Here is a 9,479-nt window from a genome sequence, read left to right on the forward strand (position 1 = left end):
TCCTATTCCACCACACCAATTGGTGGCACTAAATATAGGAAATAGCTCCTAGAAAACGACCTTTCAATAACGAGGATTACCGTTCATCACCACGGTCAAAATCCAAGCAACACGATACAGGCAATAATCAAGAATACAATCGAAACTGAGAAGCAAGCCGCTACTCAACTTACGAACTCCCGCAACGAGCAATCCAACAGCCTAACGGCCCAGAAACGCCAACACGAACACCTAGTTCCTCAGACGCCACAACAAGACCCGGAACGAGATGGGACTCTCACTGGCTAAACGCGAAGCGTTTCCTGTGAGTTTGGGGCGGGCTTAAGGCTGCAACGCTAATCTCTCGCGCATGCGCGGCTACTGCGCATGCTTCAAGTTCTGCATTTTCCTCCTTGCCAACCGTTGCCAACCACGCATTGTTCTCCTGGACTCGGCAGGCATGACAGAATACCCCTCCCACAACGCCCCCCACCGGTTTCGGTTTGTTAGGGTATTTTCTGTGAAACGCTCTCAATAAACGCGGAGCATGTATGTGGCTGGCAGGTTCCCATGATCTCTCCTCTATCCCAAAACCTTTCCAATGTATCAGATACTGCAGTCAGCGACGCACGCGTCTGGAATCAATAATAGCACCCACCTCGTATTCATCACCATCGTCTACCACCGAAGGTATAGGAAGAGGAATAGCTGGCAGGCGGGTATCAGGCAAAACCGGTTTCAACAAAGAAACATGAAAAACAGGGTGCACTCTCATAGAAGATGGTAATCCCAATTTCATGGCTACCGGATTGATGACTTGGACAACAGAAAAAGGACCTATATATTTGGGTTTAAATTTACATGCACCTTTCAACGCCAAATGTCTGGTAGATAACCATACCTTATCATGTAGTTGGTACTTGGGTTCTGCCTGTCTATGTGAATCGGCTGTCTTCTTGTACTGTATCTTAGCTCGGTCCAAATTGTCGTGGATATTAGAATGTACAATTTGCAAATGCGAAACTACATCCTGTACAGCAGGGACGGCACAAGGTCTCAAAGGAGAAAAGGGTAAGACTTTAGGATGGAAACCATGAGAAGCATAGAAAGGAGAGAATAGAGTGGAAAAATGATGACTGTTATTGTATGACAATTCTGCCAACCAAATCAACTCATCCCACTCCCTCTGGTCCTGCAGAAGTTGGCACCTCAGAAATTGTTCTAAACATTGATTTACTCGCTCTGTTTGCCCATCCGTCTGGGGATGGTGGCTAGACGATAGGCGGACTTCCATCTTTAAAGAGGTACATAATTGTTTCCAGAATCTGGATATAAACTGAGAGCCTCTATCTGTTATCAGAATAGAGGGCAATCCATGGAGTCGGACTATATTCTGCAGGAATACACCCGCCAGAACAGAGGAGGTGGGCAGACCCTTTAAAGGGATGAAATGAGCTGTTTTGGTGAACATGTTCACAACAAGAAGAAGAGTGTTATTGACTCTCTGTGTTTTGGGTAACTCCACTATAAAGTCCATTGAGACAGAGTGCCAGGGGGCTACAGGTGTGGGAAGTGGTAGCAATAACCCCACTAAACCTTCGTGTGATGGTTTTCCTTGTGCACATATTGGACATGTCCTCACATAACGTTGTACATCTGTAGCTACTTGGGGCCACCAACAATACCTCCTTATCAATTCTAATGTCCTCTTGTATCCCGGATGCCCCGCCACCCCATGTGTATGACACTATTCCATAACTTGCTTTTGAAGGGGTACCGTCGGAATGAACAACCGTCCTTGAACATAATGGAGGTTTGTCCTCACTACGGATTGGTGTTGTTGTAGGATGTCTTGGGCTGCAGGGTCATGTTGGGCCTTTTGTACTTGTAATGTGAATACTTCTTCAGCTGTTAGTGCTCCTATGATCTTTTGAGGTGCAATGATACAAGGAGGTGTATCATCATGTGGTAATGGCTCAAATCCCAAGCGTGATAAAGCATCCGCCTTACCATTTTGTCTGCCTGCTCTGAAATGGATAGTAAAATAGTATTCATTGAAGAATTGTGTCCACCGCAATTGTCGCATAGACAATGCTCTGGCCGATTTTAAATACTGCAAATTACGGTGGTCTGTTATTTATTTATTTTATTTGTGGTTTTATATAGCGCTAGAATCACTTACTGTTAGAACAGTAACTGTATGATTTGTGCCCAACAAGTATTGTCTCCATTCCTCCAATACCTTTTTTATAGCCAGGAGTTCCTTTTCCCCCATAGCATAGTTTATCTCAGCTGGTGTTAATTTGTGAGAATAATAAGCTACAGGATGTAATTCACCAGTATCTCTGTCTGCCTGAGAAAGGATACCTCCCACAGCTACCTGCGAGGCATCCACCTCCACCACATACGGACTAGCAGGATCAGGGTGTTTGAGGATAGGGGCTTGGGTAAAGGACTTCTTAAGAATGGTAAAAGCCTTATCTGCCTCCTCGGACCAATGAAAGGGGACCCCTTTTTGCAACAGGCGAGTGATAGGAGCCACAAGCGCTGAAAACTGATGTATAAATCGCCTATAGAAATTTGAGAATCCAAGGAATTGCTGGATTTCTTTAACCGTTTTGGGAGGTGGCCATTCCAAAACAGCTTTCACTTTTTGTGGATCCATGCTCAGACCTGTTGCTGAAACAATAAAACCCAAAAAGGCGACCTGGTGGCGATGGAAAAGACATTTGTCTAGTTTACAAAAAAGATCATTAATCTGCAGCTGGTGCAAGACGGCCTTAACATGATCTATGTGTTCCTCAAGGGTCTTGGAATAGATTAGGAGGTCGTCTATATATGCAATTACACTTTTGTCAAGATGCTCCTTCAGCACCTCGTTGATGAAATACTGAAATGCTGAAGGAGCATTACAGAGCCCGAAGGGCATTACCATATATTCGTAGAGACCGAACTTGGTACAGAATGCCGTTTTCCACTCATCTCCGTCAGCAACCCTGACCAAATGATAGGCCCCACGAAGATCTAATTTCGTGAACCATTTGGCCTCTTGTATTTGGTCAAGGAGTGCGGAGATGAGGGGTAAGGGATACTTGTTTTTAATGGTGATACTGTTTAGTGATCGATAATCGATGCAACATCTCAGACCCCCCTCCCTTTTTGGGATGAAAAATAATGCAGAGGAAGCGGGGGACCTAGAGGGTCTGATGAAGCCAAGCTCAAGCATAGTATCAAGGTATTCCCTTAGATATATGTTTTCCTTTTCTGTAAGGGAGTATACTCTACTGATTGGTATACGAGCACCCGGCTGCAACTCAATCCGGCAATCATATGATCTATGAGGAGGCAGACAGGTTGCTTTTTCCTTATCAAAGACTGCCTGGTAATCTTGATACACAGAGGGTAGTATGGTATCTGGTTGGTCCCAAGGATCTGAATCTAAGGAGGTATGGGAAACCACAGAACTCTTGTCTGGTATGGACAATGTGTTAACCTGCACTGGGGAAACCTGATGGTTAGAAGTGGTAACAGAGATGTTTTGTCTATCTTTCTCCTCAAAGGTGAGGCAGTTATTTCTCCAATCTATATGAGGATTATGGAGACGTAACCATGGAAGACCCAATACTACAGGAAATTGGGGAGATTCAATGATGTCAAAAGCAAGAGTTTCCCAATGCGTAGGTTCAATATGTACATTTAGTAAGATACTAGAATGTGTGATAGGGCCAGATCTCAATGGACTCCCATCAATAGTGTATACTTCCTCTGTAGCCTTTTTTTGCATTTTAGGGATTTTCTGAGCTATGGCCCAATGAAGATCCATAAAATTACCAGATGCTCCTGAATCAACCATGACAGATTGTGTGACAGACTCGGTTAACCAGGAAAAACTAGCTGTGACATAAAAATGTCCTTCATTGGTCATTAAAGATGAGACCATGTGCTTCAAAGGACCCGGTGGGAAGGTCTCTGTTACCCTCGGGTCAGCTAGTTTTCCGACTTCCGGAATTGTTTGGGCTTTATGGGACACTCTCTTAAAAAATGTCCTGCCTTACCACAGTAAAGACATAATTTGTACTCTCTGCGTCTTTGTTTTTCGGCCTCAGATAAAGGTCCTTTAACACTGCCTATTTGCATAGGTTCAGACTCGTCAGACTTAGCTTCAGGTTCAAGTTTCTTTTCTTTACCGATTAATTTTGGGTATTCATATTTGACTCTATCCTTACGCCTTTCTCCTAACCGATGGTCTAATTTGACCACTAAATCGATTAATTCAGGGCATGTCTCTGGAGGATCCACTACATGAGCTAATGCATCTTTTAATTCCTCACGCAATCCTCTATAAAAAACGGCACTGCGTTTATTAGTGGGCCAGTCAGCCTCCACCACTAATCTATTAAAGGTGGATATGTAAGTGATGAGATCTTTTGACCCCTGTTTTAAGTTCAAGAGTTCTGTATCTGCTGCATGTGTGAAGGAATGTTTATCAAACATTTTACGTAACTCTCTACGAAAAGCCTCATAGTTCAATAGTAAGGGGTCATCCTTATCTATCAAGGGTATAGTCCAGTTAGCCGCTGACCCCCCTAAATAAGATAGGACAAAGGCTACTTTAGCTTGGTCGTTGGGAAAACATGCAGCTTTACAAAGAAAATGTAATTGACACTGAGTCAAAAATGCTGCGCATTTAGAAGGATTTCCATAGAACCTTTCAGGAGGTGCCAAAGGAATAGTATGAGGAGTAACTACTTGAACTACTGGGGCCTGATTACTTGCACTAGCTACTTCTCCTCTGTGTTGGCTTAAAGCCTCTAATCTGTCTGCAATAGTTTGGGTTTCCCGTTGGAGATTCCCCACCATGTTTGCCACGTCTTGTAACGTGAGATCCATGATACTCGGGAGACAAATCTATAGAGGCTTCGCGTTCTGTAATGCACGCACCTTGTTGTCTCGGAAGTATCCTGGATTCACGATGCTCAACACCCTGTCTCCCCCTCGTCACCCCCCGGATGTCGGAAAGAGACACCAACAACCAGCAAGTAACCAAGGGGAACACAGGGGAACAAAACAAGGGTAAGAAAGGAAAAGAAAGGATGGCGCTCCACACTCCTCCTCTGCTTCAGATGAGGCTTCTCTTCTGGTATGTTTCTAGTCAAAATCTGCTACAAGGGACTTATTTTCTGTAAGAATTGAAACTTATTTGTGAGTTATACATATGTAACGCACTCAGGTGTATTAGCAAAATATCACTCTTGGTCATTGGTTAGAATCAATCAAAGGAAGGAAGAGTAAAAACACGGAGATAGTAGATATATCTTTCAAAAATGTATTTTAGTATTTAATATCGTGACAATCAATTTCCATCTTGGGAGACAAGAACACAAAAGTAAATTCAAGCAAAAACTGAGAACAGAGGAGACCCTTCAGTTAACAGCTAACTCATCAACTCCTGATTTGTATTTGCAAAAAACCAAATGTAATTGATAAACAATGGTCATTTGTTGGTGACTACTCAACACTTTAGGAGAAGATGAAAAAGTCGACGTTTCGGTCTAATGTGCAATCGTCTGGTAGACCATCATCAGGACAGAACATTTCATTGCTGGAAAACTCCCTTCATACTGGTATTCGGAGGCCACTTCCAATGTAAAAATTGTCTTGAAAGTTCGAAAATGAATTCTCAGCGAGCCTCTTTATGTTGGTATTTGGAAGCCACTTCCGATGTATAATTTGTCTTGACAGCTCGAAAAATGAATTCTCAGCGAGTCATTGTGAGTTAAAGTATTCCGTCTGTAGGCCGGGTCGTTCAGAACGAGACCGAAACGTCGACTTTTTCATCTTCTCCTAAAGTGTTGCGTAGTCACCAACAAATGACCATTGTTTATCAATTACTTTTGGTTTTTTGCAAATACAAATCAGGAGTTGATGAGTTAGCTGTTAACTGAAGGGTCTCCTCTGTTCTCAGTTTTTGCTTGAATTTACTTTTGTGTTCTTGTCTCCCAAGATGGAAATGGATTGTCACGATATTAAATACTAAAATACATTTTTGAAAGATATATCTACTATCTCCGTGTTTTTACTCTTCCTTCCTTTGATTGATTCTAACCAATGACCAAGAGTGATATTTTGCTAATACACCTGAGTGCGTTACATATGTACAACTCACAAATAAGTTTCAATTCTTACAGAAAATAAGTCCCTTGTAGCAGATTTTGACTAGAAATATTCACTGCCCAAGCCTACAAGGGTTGATTGGGTTTCCCCTGCCTTTATATATCTCTTCTGGTATGAGCAATGCAATATATATAAGAAACAATTAGTGCACACTATCCCCTCCCTTTTTGTTCCTACAATATGGAAAGTACTGCTAACCAATGTACCTTATGAGAAGTGGAGAATGCCTCTAACATAGGGAACGTATGAAATGAACTGGAAATGATGAAAGTATAACTGGTGGCTACTAGTCACTGTATCTGTAAGGGAAAAGGACCTCTTGAATGGTATACATAAGTCCTACACTTATCTTATCTCTTAATGAAGAGTCACTCACCAATTCAAATAACGTGAACACGCTCAAACAAAATACTCCAATACCTAATGGAAAGCTTAGGTACAGAACTCCTATTCCACCACACCAATTGGTGGCACTAAATATAGGAAATAGCTCCTAGAAAACGACCTTTCAATAACGAGGATTACCGTTCATCACCACGGTCAAAATCCAAGCAACACGATACAGGCAATAATCAAGAATGCAATCGAAACTGAGAAGCAAGCCGCTACTCAACTTACGAACTCCCGCAACGAGCAATCCAACAGCCTAACGGCCCAGAAACGCCAACACGAACACCTAGCTCCTCGGACGCCACAACAAGACCAGGAACGACATGGGACTCTCACTGGCTAAACGCAAAGCGTTTCCTGTGAGTTTGGGGCGGGCTTAAGGCTGCAACGCTAATCCCTCGCGCATGCGCGGCTACTGCGCATGCTTCAAGTTCCGCATTTTCCTCCTTGCCAACCGTTGCCAACCACGCATTGTTCTCCTGGACTCGGCAGGCATGACAATTATCATCCATAGTGCCTCCTGCAGCCCCCCTGCAACTGTTTTGAATCATTCATGCGCGGCTGGTTTGTGGAGTAGTCTTTTAATGCTTTCTGCAGGGATTTAGAATCTAGGAAGATTTTTGAAACACCATTCATCGTCACTCTGAGGCGTGCAGGATAGAGCATAGCATAGTCAAGGTCTTGGGCACGCAATGCACTTTTCAACGGAACAAACTGCCTCAGCGCTTCCTGAACCTTGGCAGTAAAGTCAGGGACATCTCTGTCCCTATAGTTCAGGAGCTTAGCAATAATCGATCTCGGTGGTGCACCCAGCGGAGGTCTAGAGCCCAAAACAGTGGTGCGCACGATCAATCACGACCATGGAGGAGAAAACTTCTCGGCCCAGGAGGATACTAAGAGAGTTTCAATGAACAGTTCCATGTTTCCTGTGACAGTGGAATCCGGAAGGCCAGTAATTTGAATATTGCTCCTCCTGGACTTGGCTTCCAAGTCCTCCGCTTTGTCTTGCAGGTGTGCAAGGTCCAGGGCCTTGTTCATCTGCTTTTTGTGCCAAGTTAGTCTCCATGTGGGCTTCCTCCACCTCCGTCATGCATCTCTCCACCATATCTAGTCTTTCAGAGGGTTTATCAAGGCGTTCGGACATAAGGTCCATACTGTAAACTAATGAGTCTCTTTTCCCATCTATCGAGCTGAGGCTTGCTTGCATAGTAGCTAGGATTTGACGGAGGTCTACAGGCTTTTTTTCAGTCATGTCACACTGTTCTGGGGGGTGGGGGGGGCTGAGAGTCACCCGGCTCCCGGGTTTTTGTTTGTTCAAATGGAAGCTTGGTCTGGACCTTATCCACCTTCCTCATCGCTAGAGGGTCCGTGCTGTCCGCTGACTGCCACAGTGTCTCTGCCACAAGGGCTCACGCAATAGGTACTTGCAGCAAACAAGGCAAGGGCAGAGTCAGGCAATTGAGAGTGTATCCCCCTCTCGCTGCACCAGTCTGATCAGCAACTTAAATGACAAGGCATGGAATAGGCTGCGGTGAGCTTCTTCAGAACCTGTCCCGCACTAGAGAGCCCGCCAGGCCAGCTGCCCTGCAAATAGGAAGAGCCTCCCCCAAGCGCTTACTTAAGCAGCTGCCTCCTGCCCAGGGCTCTCTTTATTCTCAGGCGAAGGGCCAAATGTCACCATGGCAAGGATACGTTAGGGCACCAGCATTCCTAGCAGCAGCACAGTAGCAGGTACAGCACCTGAATCCTGGGGATCTTTTTTCATAGGCCGTCGCTGGGCCTCTCTCATCACCGCACCGAGTGCACCATTCTCCCACTCTCCACGGTGGTCCGCACCACTGGGGGCCACAACGAAGACAGCGCTGTCTCCTCTGCAAGTCGTCAGTGCCTCATGCTGCAAGGGAAGACGCTGGGCCGCCCGCAGGCCGCATCGCGGAGTCCGGCAGTCTCTCCGCATTGCTACCGTGAGGCTCGGCCATGCCCCAGGTCAGGCATCCAGAAAACTGGTACGGAGCACTCACAGGCCACAAGCGCCACAGGCAGTGCCCGCGCTCCCCCCAGCAGAGTCACCAACCGGGTATGTCGCGACGATCAGGAAAACGGGCACCCCCCCACTGTAGAGGCGTCCCCAGGGAGCATACCCTGTGCCGTAGCAGGCCCCGATGGCGGTCAATGCAGCTCTCTTCTTCTCTGCGGGTATTGCAAGGTGTCTGCTCTGCGCTTCAGGCTGTTTGTGTTATGGATCGATGCAGGAGTGCCTCCGCTGCACAGGCTGCGCAAATTGCGATGGAGCAGTCGTCAAAAATGCCAGGATATTGACAGATAGAATCAGTGACTTAGAGGAGCTCCATTAATGTGCGTCCATTTTGCGAGCCGGCAAGCTCCGCTCCCACAACAAGTAAGCATTTAAGTACCCTAAGGAGAGGGTTAGGATGACTCACGGGTCCCTCCCAGAGGAGGGGCTGGACAGTGGGAGGATACCCCCATGTCTTTTGTCCAGTTTCACGCCAGAGCTGGAGCCAAAGGCTCCCTGAGCTGGTTTGCATTGGAGTATGCAAGGAGGGCACCAAATGTGCCCTTCAAGCAGTCTCAGGGCACTGGTAAGCGCCCTATTACAATACACTATATCCTGTCTGGAAGGTGGTTACATCTCCTTGTGACCGGCAACCTATTGTCCTGCCTTCCCCTGCCCGAGGCTGGCTCAGCAGCAGGGGGGCAGAATCGTGTCTCTGGTCGGCAGCAGCCATTGCTTGCTGTCCGAGTCTAGAAGACTGGTACCGGGAGCACTGAGGGCCTCCCGGAGGAGCTTTAAAGTGCATGGAATCATACCCCAACACAGTAAACGGTGTTAGGGTATGATTCCAACATATTTAATACCAAACACAACAGGGTTTGTTACTGCTAGTTTAGAGATGAGCATCGCGTAATGACGCAAG

The sequence above is a fragment of the Lissotriton helveticus genome, chromosome 8 (genome assembly GCF_964261635.1).
Source record: "Lissotriton helveticus chromosome 8, aLisHel1.1, whole genome shotgun sequence".
Classification (NCBI taxonomy): Eukaryota; Metazoa; Chordata; class Amphibia; order Caudata; family Salamandridae; genus Lissotriton; species Lissotriton helveticus.